Below are 14,262 nucleotides of genomic sequence, written 5' to 3'. Positions count from 1 at the left end.
GTGAATCATGTATTAAGTCTGAGCTCACTCCTACCAGATTTCACTCCCACTCCTTCCACTAGTCAGCTTTGCTTGTCAGTTCCTCATTCCCTTTGCAAGCAAAAAATTCATCTCTGAGAATGGAAGGACCATGACTGGCATCAGGAAGGCAGTAATTAGTAAAGGCTAGAGAAATATTGGAAGCAGGGCATGTAAAGTTTCTTCTATCTTCAAGTGTAGGAAAAATCCTACACTTCTGGGCAGGAGAAGCTTGAGGTTAAGAGAAGCCTCTTGTCTCCAGAGAGGCGCTCCTGCTTCTGGAAGCTCCTGTTGCATCACAAAGCGTAGGCGTGCCTAACCCACTCTTGTTGAAAGATCTATGGCCTGTTACAGACTGCCAAAATAAAGCTGCTTTGGGTCTCTTTGGAGGTATGCTATTTAAATGATGCATGGGTCCTAAGAGTCCGGAGGTTGCGCCAAAGCCACTCTCCATTCCTAAGCACTGGAGTGCAGCTTTGGTGCAGCTTCCGGATTCTTAGGATGCATGCATCATTTAAACAGCATACCCCCAAAGAGACCCGAAGCAGCTTTATTTTGGCAGTCTGTAACAGGGCTAGGATAGCTCAAATAAGTCATAATTTATTTATCTCAGCATTCATGAGGAGACACGAAGAATATAAACTGAGGTGAGCGGAGGGAAGATTGATCATAATGAGGTTTAATTTAGAAGACTTTCCAACAACCTACACCCAACCAATGACATGGGATAAATAAATATATAGGTCGACAAAAACACACACAGATTGTAACTGTGGCCCTCAAATATCACCATATTTATGGTCTTCCTACATGATGTAATGTAAGGAAGTTGGACAAAAGAGCCTATGAGTCAGACTCCCCTTCTATTTTCCTATTTTTTTCTCCATCTTTCACATTTCTATTACATGTCTTTCTGCTGTGAGACCTTGAAGTTAATTATTTTGATCTACTCTGGTGGGAGATCACCAAGTTAACCTATGCATTAAACAGCTTTGGTTAAATCTCTTAAATAATGCTCTAGATACCTGGGAGCAGAGAGAGATATTTATTGATCCCCATATCTCTTCAGATAATCTGTAATATAGTAAGCATTAAATATTAAAAGAGCTACATAAATATTGTAAGAGTAGCCAAGACAGAAATAAGGCTCATTCTATTTCATTTGGAAATGCTTGTTTCAGGAGTAACAGAAATACATTCTAATGCTACTAAGAAAATATAAGAAGTGAATTATTATCCCATAGAGCCTTTCTAGAGCATCATATTTTTTATTAAAAGTAAATCTTTATGACTGACTTCTCAGTATGGGAATAACATATAAACTAGCCTATGGAAGAATACTAATTTGTATCTATATTGGCTTCAATCCCTCATATTATGAGGTGAGCAAAGTATGATTCCACTCCTGTCATTGAAAGGTTGCCAGGGTTCGTAGTCTGACGTACACATGACAAAGAAATGCATTGTGTAAATTTACAGCACTTTATAAATAAAGGATAATAATAATAATAATAATAATAATAATAATAATAATAATAATAATGTTGATGGCTTGTTGACTGAAATAAATTTTCTTCTTCTTCTTCTTCAAAATAATAATAATAATAATAATAATAATAATAATAATAATAATAGGGTTTCCATATTGATCTGAATTGACCAAATTCACACTTTCCAAGCCAATGTGTGCACTGAAATGCAGTTATTGAATTTTGACCAACAATTCTTTGATCAAAAATGCATATTTTTGGGGACCGACCCACAAAAATGAATATATTAGTGAACATAACATAAAAAAATACACCATAGCAGGGAAAAGCAATAGCAACATGTACCTTAGCAAAAATTGCATTCACAACATGTATACTGGGAGACAAGTACACAAAAAGGATATGGATTTTCATGTTGGCTTAGTAATAGAATTGAAAATTGATATAGGAAGACAAAGGAATGTACTTTGGGCTGGGGAAAAATCCTGAGAAGCTGAAATGCTTATTCATCTAGCCCTATCTGACCTAGAGATGTGTGAATTTCCTCTACCATAATCTGTAAGCAACTTTGTATGCTATTGGTTATGATAGTGTTTTGATATTTTGAGGTAGCTGGGATGTTTAAAACTGTTTTTCAGCTAAACCGTTGACTAAAATGGTTAAATTTAATTTATGGGAGTGCCTGAGAGTTTGGGGACTGCAAAATGGGGCATCTGTATGAAGTTGTTTGGACTAGTCATTAGGGAATTGGGGGGAACCAGTTTGCACTTAGCTCTGTTTCTCAGTTATATCAGTGTCTGGTGTGTACAACCCAGATCAGTGGCTACAACAGTGGTGGACTGAATAAGGGTTAAACAACTGATTTTGAAAATCATGGAAAGATGGAGGCCCTGTTGGTAGGTGATTCCAGGTCTGGGAAATGGGTAGTTACCTTTCCTGGATGGGATGGCACTCCCCAATAGAAACAGATGGCTGGTTTGAGGGTGCTCTTCTATTTCCATCAGTAGAGGCACAGGTGATCTCATGGTCAAAAAGCAACAATGCCAGCTTAGATTAATATGGCAGGTATGATGACTCCTGGAAAGGCTGACCACAGTGACCATGTATTTGTAACCTCAAATCCACCCTATTGCAACACAATAGATGTGAATCTGGCCACAGGCCTCAGTCAAAACTGTAACTAGAGTTGAATGTGATGGGTACACTTCTTATTTGGGTTTCCTACCATGTACATATAACATCTGTGTTGAAAGATCTTCACTGACTGCCAGGTGTTACTGTTCTCCTTCTCCTCTCTGTGGCAGTAACTAGCCTGGAAAGGCTCTGAGAGGAGCTATATAGAGCTAGACTATTAGCTCCACTCCCCCTAGTGACTCACAGATGTGACTCAAAGAAGCTCCACCCCTTCAGCAACAAGCGCACTCTCCCAAGAGTTTTTTGAAAAAATTCAAACACTTACCCCACTCAAAATGGCTGCCTAGAAACTGCTCTCCTTCTCTTTTCTGTGGCAGGAATTTCTTTCTTAGTAAACTCCCTAAAAACATTCCATATTCTCAAATCTACCTCCTCTGTATTTAATTCTAACTATTCTAAATCTGTCACCCCTAACATACCTTCTATCACATATCTCAGTTGATTAGCCTCATAATATCTTTTTATATTGGGAAGGCCCAACCCTCCCTCTTTTTGTGATTTATACCAAAGTTGTTTATTTAGTCTAGTTCTTTTCAGTCCATTACAATATATATTCAATAATTGTTGCCATTTGTTCAGTTCGGTTTCCGACACTTTTAATGACAGAATTCTAAATAAAAAAATAATTTTGGTAATATTTTCATCTTAATTAATGCTGTTCTTCCAAACCATGATAGTTTAATTTTCTTATATTTTTCTTTTTTTCTTCACTTCTTTCCTTAATACAACTAAATTCTTTCCTTTCATTTCCTTTAAATCTTTTGTTGTATTTATTCCTAAATATTTTATACTACTTGTTAATCCTATCTCTGAATTTCTTTGTCTTATAAATTCACATTTCTTTTCTTTTGTATATTTAAATAAGATCATTTCTGATTTATTCCAATTAATCTGCAACCCTGTCATCCCACCAAACACATGTAAATGTTCTTTTATTTTTTCCCATTAAATCTTTAATAGTTAATAATGTATCATTAGCAAATAAACTAATTTTATATTTTATTTTAAATCCTACTCCTTTTAAACTATTACCGTTCCTTATAACGTTCGCTATCATTTCTATCACAATTGCAAATAATATTGGTGATAACGGGCATCCTTATCTGGTGCCTCTTGTCACTCTTATTTCATTTGTTACCCCCATCATTTACCATTACTATTACTGAATTATTAGAATATAATTGATCTTTCTTTATCCCCCACTCCAAATCTTTTCATAATTATTTATAATGTTGGCCATTCCACAAAATCAAATGCTTTGAATATATCTAGTGCCAAAATCCCTGCTCTTATTTTCCCCCCTATTACATATATTTTATCCAATACTATTTGCCATTATAGCTGATTAAATCTTTGCATATTTATTTATTTATTTATTTAGATAGATCTATATGACCCTGGGTTTGTTAAATCTTTATCTACCTTTGTATTAAAATTATTAATGATTGATGCCATGATGCCAATATTTTCTCCCCATTCATTATCCCATTATGTAACTCTAACAATTTGGGGATTAATATCTTTTCAAACATTTTATAGTATTCTGGTCCCAATCCATCCATTCCTGGAGCTTTCCCATTTTTTAGTTTTTTAATTACCTCTGCTACTTCTGCCTTCTCAATGGGTTGTTCCAGTAATTCTTTATCTTCTTCCTTTATTTTTCCCTCCAATTTTCTTCCACATACTTCTCTATTTTATCCATAGGATTTTCCCCTGCTTGGTACAATTCCTTATAAAATTTTTCAATTTTTAAAATTTTTCTTTCATCATTCTGACTATTTTACTAGATTTATCCTTAACCTTATTTATCATACTTTCCATTTTCTTCTTTTGTGTGGATCTAGCCAACATTTTTGAGTTTTTATTACTATATTTGAAAAATTATCTTCTTAAGTAAATTAAATTTTCTTGTACTTCATCTTCCATTTTATCCAACTCCTCCCTTTTTGCTCTTAATTCTACATATGTCTGTTAACTATATATTCACTATATATTTATTTCCCCTCTAAATCAACTAATTTCTTCTTTCTTCTTGTCTTTTCTTAAAAAATGTTTCCTTTATATATATACCTCTTATAACTACCTTCATAGTATCCTGTAACAAACCTTTTGTCACATCTTTATCATTTATATTAAATGTTTCTTGCCATTCCTTTCCATTTTTTCCTATAATTTCCTTATAATATCTTTAACCTCCACGTTTTTACTTGTTTATAATCCTACTTTACAACAATTTGTACATTCATCAAGGCATAGTCTATTAGCTTTAATTTGATATTTCCATATTTAAAATTTTATTTATCGTATTTTTGATACAAAAAGATAATCTATTCTTGTATATGTCTTATGCACTGCAGAATAATATGTATATCTCCCTTTATTGGTTTCCATATGTCTTTAAATTCTCTTTTTTCATTATTTTATTTAAATTTGTTATTAAATTTTCTAGGAATTGTTTAGGTCCTTAAGTATGATGTTTGGTTAAAGTTGATCGTAGAGTTGCACTGGAGGACCTAGATATTCCTACAGATAATATATTAATAAAATCAGTGAATAATCAAATCTGCAAAAGTCAAAGCCAAAAATGTGGAGGGATAAGTGTACAATGGAAAATCTTTGTTAAGAATATGGAATAGATAGAATCATTTGTTATTGTTAACTGCCCTCAAGTTGATCTTGACCCATGGCAACCCTGGTAGAATCATAGAATCAAGAGACCACAGGGGTTATTGAGTCCAAGCCCCCTGCCATGCAGGAACACGAATCAAAGCACCCCCAACAGTTGGCCATCCAGCCTCTGTTTAAAAACCTCCAAAGAAGGAGACTCTACCAGAGTCTGAAGCAGCATATCCCACTGTCAAACAGCTTTGACCATCAGGATATTATTCTTGAGATTTAGGTGGAATCTCTTTTCCTGTAGTTCAACAGGAACTTCAACAGGAAAGAAGAGACCCTTGAAGTTAGCAAAGTTTGGCTACCAGTCTTGAAAATCTCTAAAATCAAGACCCACCAAAATGGAAATGTAAAACCACCCAGGGTCAGGGATTTTCCCAGCAGACAATGATCACTAATTAAACAGATACTAATCTTCTTTTATATCTTCCCACCCTGAGGCCATGAAATTCTACAACAAAACAATACACAGACTGACATGGAAATCACTCCTCCCAACCTAGGGTCACACAGTATATACATATATACCCCACTCTCTTCCATGCCAGCATTCTCTGAAGTTGCCAGCCACAGATGCTGATAAAACATCAGGAATAAACTATTCTAGAATGTGGCCACATAGCTCAAAACCTCAGAAAAAAACTCCACACTTTAACTAGCATCAAAAGATTTCTTTCTGTTTGTCTCAAGTTGTTTCTGACTCATTGTGAGCCTAAGCTGAGCCTATCAAGAGGTTTTCTGAGGCTGAGATGTGTAACCTGCTCAAGATCACCCAATGAGGTTCTGTGACTGAAAGGGATTCAGATCCTGGTCTCCAGAGCCATAGTCCCTTGCTCAAATCACTATACCACACTAGCCCCTATGAAGAGGATAGGCACTGGCAAAAAGATCCCTCACTGCCATTCCCTTCTGCTTTTGTGTCATGTCTTTTTAGATTGTAAGCCTGAGTGCAGGGAACCGTCTAATTAAAATAATAATTGTAAGCTGCTCTGAGAGCCTTTAGGGCTGAAGGTAGAGTTGCCATAATTCTCTACTAAAAACCAGGACAAAATGTAGGACAAAATTTAGGCCAAAACATAGGACAATTGTAGAATAAAATTTAGCCCAAAATGTAAGACATTTAAGAAAAATGGAGGAACTTAAATGTCCTACATTTCGGGCTAAATTTTATCCTATAATTGTCCTATATTTTGGTCTAAATTTTGTCCTACATTTTGTCCTGGTTTTTAGTAGAGAATTATGGCAACCCTAGCTGAAGGGTGAGGTATAAATACCATAATAAATAAATAAATAAGATGAGAGGTCATCAATCCATTTATCCTAAAAATGAATGAATTCAAGGCATTTGTGACATCTAGTGACATCTCACCTATTCTTCCCATTGTACCTTCAACCCTGTTAATTTTTGTCAAGATTAACCTAGCTATAATATTCTTACCATTGGATGATATCTTGCTAGTTATTAAATAAGAATGTGTTGTACTGGATAGTATCCATATCAGATACCTTTCCAACAGTAGACTTTCATGAAATAGTTCATACACATCTCAATGGCAAAAGCTGATTCTCATAAGCAGCCCAGCATAAACTGTAAAAGCATAGCATTAAGTCATAAAAGGAAATATAAATCAATTTCCCAACAGCTGCAAAGTCCACAGTTCAGTTTAGGTCCATTAGAAATCCTATGCACAGTACTGAACATTCCCCCTGAGGAGACTTTCTCATTCATATGTGTTTTACAAAAAGTTTTAGTACCTGAGAAAACTAATTGGCCAGATGGAAATTTGTATAGTTTTTTTTTTTTGGTCAACTGAAGGACAAATGAATTTTTAGATTTGGAAAGTGAAAAAGAGTATCATATATGATAAACTTTTTTTAGCTGTCAAGAAATTAATTGTATTATTGGACCACTGTTGTGCTTGTATGTAAAAGCTGAGTTGGATGAGGGGGCAGTAGTTGCTATTGCTTAATAGCAATGATTTGATCTGAAACATGATGGTGTGGGAGAGGTTGTTTTGAGGGTGGACTGTATTAATTTTGAGGGAGATGTTATGAGAAATGGCATATGTACAAGAATTTAAAATTCTGTGACTACCAGCAATTTGACAAATGTTGACTGAGATGTTATGTAAACCAGGGGAAGCGTAACACTAGACCCACATGGTTCCATGTCATCTATGCAGGTTCCCTCTGCCATGATTGTATTGACATTACTGTTAGCTGCAGTTTTTGTTTCTGTTTTTATTAGCAGAAATTAGTTTATTAATAATAAACCCTCAGGTCCTGAGCAAGCACAGGAGAGTTGGAGGCCCATATTTCCATGTGTATGTTTCTCCTATGTGTTTTTTATATGCTCCTTTTCAAATAAATGCATCCCTCCTGACCAATATATAGGGGAATTTTTTTTGCTTTTCACATTCCCATTTTTAATATATACTAGTATATAAATTTTGTGTAATAACCCCCCCCCCCCCATTTTTTAAAGCATATTCATTTTTGAATTGTGTTTAAATGCAGGGCTTCATTGCGATGCTCAGAAAAATGTTGTTCTGGAGAACAATGGCATTCCAGTTCAGGTATATGTTTGAAGAATGTAATTTTATGTTATTTCTTTTACTTATTACGTATTTATATATTGCCCTTTATCATGAAATTTTAGGGCAGCATACAAATAAAATCAATTTAAACAGTTTAAAATACCATTTAAAACAATAAAATCATTCAAACTGTATAAAGCATATGAAAAATTAACAATTTAAAGGAGTTTAAAAGGGCAAAAGAGTTTAAAACTATAAGCATATACATTTGGGGAAACCATCTATTAGACACCAAAAACATTTTTTTAGATTGGCAGGGGACTGATGTGAACTCTGGTGCCAGATGATCCTCCAGAGGGAAGTGTGTGTGTATTGTGCCTTCAAGTCATTTGTTGATCCCATGATTTTATATGGCTTTCTTACAGAAGGGGTACCCCGAGGTGGTTTTGCAAATTCATTGTTCTAAAATATAGCCTACAGCACCTGGAATTTGTTGGTGGTCTCCCATCCAACTATGACCAGCAACTAACCCTGCTTAGCATCCAAGATCAGATGGGATATGTGGCATCTAGTGTATTTACATAATCCTAAGGGAAGGCATACATGTGGAGCACCACAGAAGAGAAGGCCCTCCATGGTTTCCCACAGTGTATTGCTCTCACATTAAGAGTCCCTACAGCAGACCTCAGTACTCAGACAGGTATATACCAAGATAAATCTGCAGCAAAAGGTGAACTGAGCAAAATCCTCTTCCACCTTTATTGTTCATATCCCCATTTCCCAGTTTAGTTTCATTCTACCATTTAATTTTTGAATGCAAGCACACAAAATTAGATAGGCGAAAGAGATCTTCAGAGTACAAAAATACATGTGTATAACATTTATGCCAGATGGTGGTGAAGGTCAGTAATCAGAAGCTTTCGACTCTACAACCAGCTGCAGAAGATCAGAATTATACCCAAGAGTCTTTTCCTTTTGTCCTCTTTCATTCCCTGCCAGCCTCTCACTCTCTTTCTTGTATAACTGTATCTGACTCATATTTAGTCAAAATTAAGTCCTACTGATTTCCAAGGGGACTTGTTCTCAAGTAAGCATGCATGGAATAGATAAGATTGTGCCTGCAGCCTATAGAAACCAGGACAAGTAGAGAAAGACCATATGCCAAACTTGGTTAACAAGGGCCACCCACAACTTTTATTGGATGCAGCAAGGCACAATGTTCTAGACAATGATATTTCTATCTGTCTGAGAAACTCGAAAGAGACTAAATTATCTTCAGGAGAGGTCAGTAACACACTGTCCAATGTCATTTCCATCTTTGCTGTATTTGCTGATGCCAAAACTATCCAAAACCATGCTGCCAAAAATTGTAGCACTGCCACCAAAAATACTAACACTTGTTATGTATTCCCTTCCCGATGCATATTTCTATGAATCCCCTCCCCAGTGCACACATGTTCAAAAACCTCTTTCCAAACCAATTTCTAAAGCTAGCGGTACTGTACCTTGAATAGCAACAGTGTTAGTGCTTCTTGAAGTGTGAAATATCCTATGCAAGCATTTCTTACATGTTCTGGTGGTGGTGGAGCATGCTGTATCAGTAAAATGGAGTCTTTTATAGTAGAATGGAGATAGATCAGCATTGGCACTTTTTCTCTTTTTTTCTTGATGTACAGTAATTCCTGTACAGTGCTGGCAGAGTGCGGCTGGGACCCAGGTTTATGAGAAGTGGCAATTTAGCTACGATAATCCCTGCCTCCATCCCGCATCCTGGCTCCAGCCCAGGAGGCTGAAACCGGTTTTAAAATTTATGCAATAAGCTCCGTCTTTTGCATGTTGAAGAAGCAAGTGGAGCGTCTATAGTTGGCATGATGCATTTTGGTTGGCCAACCAATATATCATTTATTTCGGGATTTTGGATTTAGTTTTATTTTGCTGCATGGCCAGTATGGATATCCCTGAATATGTATGAGTACACATGGTTATCCACAGCTGGCCTTACTCATTCATTCTCACTTTGTGTCTGGTAGAAGAGGCTGAAGGAATGACTAGGAACATGATGGCTGAAGCCTTCCCTGTGGGTTGCTGATTCTCCCCGATTCTTCCTTTTTAGGGGGAAGAGGGTGTTTTATTTATTGATTTGTTGTTATATTGTTATAGCAGAATGCAGTAGCAAATGACACAATTGAAATGTGTTGAAAAAATATCACAGCACTGCTGCAGAGGTTCAGCAGCAAGAGGGCCCATTGGAGTGTGCTGAAGGAATGTTGAACAATCACTATATTATTTTTAAAATTAAAATATTTATATCCTGCAGCATATCCAGAAAACATGGGTAACATAGTGGTTTGAAAATTGGACGACAACTCTGGAGACCAGGGTTTGAATTTCCTTTTGGCCAGGGACACTCCCTGGGTGTCCTTGGGCAAGTCACACTCTCTCAGTCTCAGAAGGCGACAAAGGTAATTCCTCCTCTCAACAAATCTGGTCAAAAAAACCTGTGATAGGTTCACCATATAGTTGTCAGAAGTCAGAAACAACTTGAATGCACACAGCAGCAACACAATAAATAATAACAATAGTTTTAACAGATTAAAATATATTAACCAGTTTATCAATTAAAACTGGTTAAAATAAGAGGAGAGCCCATTCAATAGATCTCAGTTATCTGACAAGCATATACATATAGAGCAGTGATCCCTTAGGTATGAAGATCCCAAGCCTCAATACTAGTGCAATTTGCAGTCAATACAGTACAAATTAACAGCAGTTATTATTATTATTATTTTTAAAAAAGGAAATGTGTGGGGGGCAAATGATTTTCCTCACTTTGTTTCCTACAAAAAAAAATGAAAATAGGGCACTATGTTTTTTAGGAGGCCTGGACAGTGCCCTCTCCTCCACTTTTAGAGGCAAACCTGTTTGCCTGATATATGATGAGTGACTTGTGGTGATGGAAATGCCACCCATCAGACACATGGACTGAAAAACAAAAAAGATTTTAGAAATGTCAAAGCCAAGCATGTCTTAACATAATACGTACCCTGAAAAAAAATGATGTCTGGGCAGCAGGAGATTCTTGCTTTAAAAAAAAAAAAAAAGCTAAAGAGGAATATATAATTGTTCATTCAAGCTATGCCCTCTGTCCTTACACATTGCCCTTCCACTGGGGAACAATTTGTAATGGAGTGTCCACTGTTGCATTTAAAAAACCTGCAGTTCTTTGGGGATATTATATTTTCATGTAAAATAGTTTGGAACTGCATGAAGGACATATTAAAACTGAGAATGCACAGTAGGATTTTCATGTTCTACCCTCATGCCACAGAGGAAAGTATAGACCAGTTCAATTTATGTATCGGATCACATATTTTTGGAAGCAATACATGATAAAACACAAGAAGGTGTTTTGAAGGAGGCTGTTTCTCCATTTCAAGTCTGCTGTTTTTCTTTTGAATGTTATTACTACAGACAGAGGGACTGCCTGTCACAAATTAATCTCAGAAGGAATTTGTTTCATTGAAGAAAGACATCACATGTCAGAGGCTTTGATCCTGCTGATTTTATCATATGGCACTTCGTCATATGTCAAGATTATATTTGTGCCCAGTGCTCCTTGTACATGAAAGCCAGTATATCTGTATATTTTGAGAATTGTTTAGTTACAGTTTAAAGTTTTTGGCACATAACAGACAGGCCATCTCAAGGAATGGTGCAGCTGGTGCCCAAGCCTATATCCAGTTGTTAGTACCAACTAAAGTAGACTTACTGGATTAAAAGAATGGATTTAGGTCACTGAGTTGGAACATAGGAGATTAGACTTCCGGTGGTAATGGCTGAACGTTAGGTCGCTAGTAGATGGGCTCGTCACGGCGACCAGCAAGACAGATCAAATAGGGGCGCTGATCCCTATTAAATTCGGTTCCAGGGGGGAGCCGAAGAGTGGGGTTCGTCAGGAGACGCGGCAGCAACTGGAGGAAGAAGCTTGCAGGCGCGGGTGAGAGCCGACAGGAGCTGCGGGTCCGCGGAACGACCGGGTCTGTCTTGCCAGCCATTCTTGGCTCTGAGTTTAGCCTTCCACTTTTTAAGAAGAGAAGACTTTTTTCTTTGAACATTACTAATTTATCAGCCTGTTTTTCTTTTTTTTTGGTTAAATAACGGTGGACTATAGTTCATTAAACAAATCTGGAGGCTGATTAGACCTTCCTCACAAGTATTGGTTTTCCTTTGGAAGAAATGACAACCTGCCTGACGGGAAAGAAAGGTGGGTTTTAAAAGCGAAATAAGCAAGGAAATCCTGTTGATCTGGTATGGGGACAATTTATTAACTGATTAAGGAATCTTTCTGGACTGGAATATTTGTGGAATGATATGAATATCAAGCAAAACTCTGAGCTAATTTGAAGCTGGAGTATGAAGGGACTGTATAGCCAAAGAAACATTGTGGCGATTGAAGGGAGAAGTGCCAAGGAAGAAGAAGCAACAGTGTATTTAAATATTTATGAACTCAGAATTTACTATATTGAATTAGCACACTAAAGTGGAATTATTAAAAGAGTGGGAACACAAAGAAGTCTGAAGTAGAGGAGCCTGCAAAGGTCCCAAAATTAGGCTCTCAGTCCAGTGTTTGGGAACGCCATATCTGAGGAAAAAGGGAAAGAGGACAGCTGGAACAGATTGAGCAGTGACGTTGTTATTGTTGTGTCTATAACCAAGAAAGAGTGCGTCGGAAAGAGGACGGGGGAGGAGACAGCAGGAGTTGAAATCTTAAGCTTTCTTCAGAATCAAACAAAGGAACTCTATTTTATTAATTGGTGGAGCCAAGAAAGAGTGCGTCGGAAAGAGGACGGGGGAGGAGGCATCTGAGAGGAAGGAAAAATAATAAAAAGGACACAGAGAAGAAGCCTGGAGATTTGAAGTGGATACAAATTGGAGGGTGATCTTGAGCTTCCTCACCCTACCTGTTTTTTTTTTTTTTTTCTCTCTCTTTTTTGTTGTGACAGTGGAGACAGTGGGTCTTATACCTCTACATCTTTATTATATCTTTGTTATTATTACTGCTCACTGTTATTTTGAATAAGAGAAGGCTAAAATTAGTTTAAAAATTAGTCAGAATTGGGTAAGGGAAAACAAGGAACATTTAATATTGAATTGCTTTCTGTTTTGGATTATAGTGACATTGGTAAAACAAGAACTAACTTATTTACATGTTTACATATATAGAAAGAGGTATATATTTATATATATACACACATATATACATATTATATTTGGGATTATTTGTATTTGGATTTTGGGGGAAAAAAAAATCTTCTTTGTCCCTGTAAGCTACAATGGCATCAGGTATTAAAAAAACCACTCAAGCTTCCTCAGTTAATTCTAGAAGAGGTTCTGATGCAGCTCCTTCAAAACCAACAGATGCAACAGCGCAATTATTCATAGAGCAATTTAATTTATTTAAGGAAGAAATGAGAAAAGAATACAAGGACTCGAGGGAGGAGACTAAGGAGGACCTACAGAAAGAATTAAATTCTTTTGGAAAACAATTGGAAAAAATAACTAAAGATATTACAGGTTTGCAAGTGGAAACAAAGAAACTAGGAAACAAGACAGAAGAACTAGAGGAATCAAATAAGGACTTGAAGGAGAAATATAAAATTTTAGAAAAAAAAATGCTAATTCAAGAGGTCCATCATAGGGAACAAAGCCTGAAATTGAGAGGTATCCCCGAGGAGATAAAAGAGGATTTATATGATAAAATTAATACAGCCCTTGCAGAATTCATAGACATATCGGAGGCCGAGATGGGAGCGGCGATAGATAAAATCTTTAGATTGAACTCGGCAGTGGCAAGAGAAAAAAAATTACCACGTGACGTGGTGGTCTCTTTTTTAGGATCAAAATGGAGAAATGAGATTCTACAGAGAAGCTATTCAAAGGATTTTCTTATAGATGATGTGACGGTGAAGATTTTTAAAGATGTGCCTGTGGAGATTTTGAAGAAACGTCAAGACTACAAATTTTTGACTCAGGAACTAATGAAGAAAGGTATCCCATATTCATGGGATAGAATAGAAGGGATCTCAGTATTATTCAAGCAAAAGAGATATAGGATAAACTCAATTTTTAAGGCGAAAGACTTTTTAAAGAAAATAAGAGTTGAAACGGGGAAAGGAACTCAAGAAGAAAGCTCTATGACAACAAGGAGAAAAGAGCGTAAACTAAGGGAAGAAGAAGAAGCCAGAAAGAAGGAGCTAGATCGACAAGAAGAGGAGAAAAAGAAACAAACTGATGAGGATGTAGTAGAAGAGGAAACATAACGGGGAAAAAAAAACTATATTAAATCAGAT

This window comes from Sceloporus occidentalis, unplaced genomic scaffold (genome assembly GCF_023333645.1).
Source record: "Sceloporus occidentalis isolate IW3139 unplaced genomic scaffold, rSceOcc1.0.p SCAF_7, whole genome shotgun sequence".
Lineage (NCBI taxonomy): Eukaryota > Metazoa > Chordata > Lepidosauria > Squamata > Phrynosomatidae > Sceloporus > Sceloporus occidentalis.
This window is presented reverse-complemented; position numbering follows the sequence as displayed.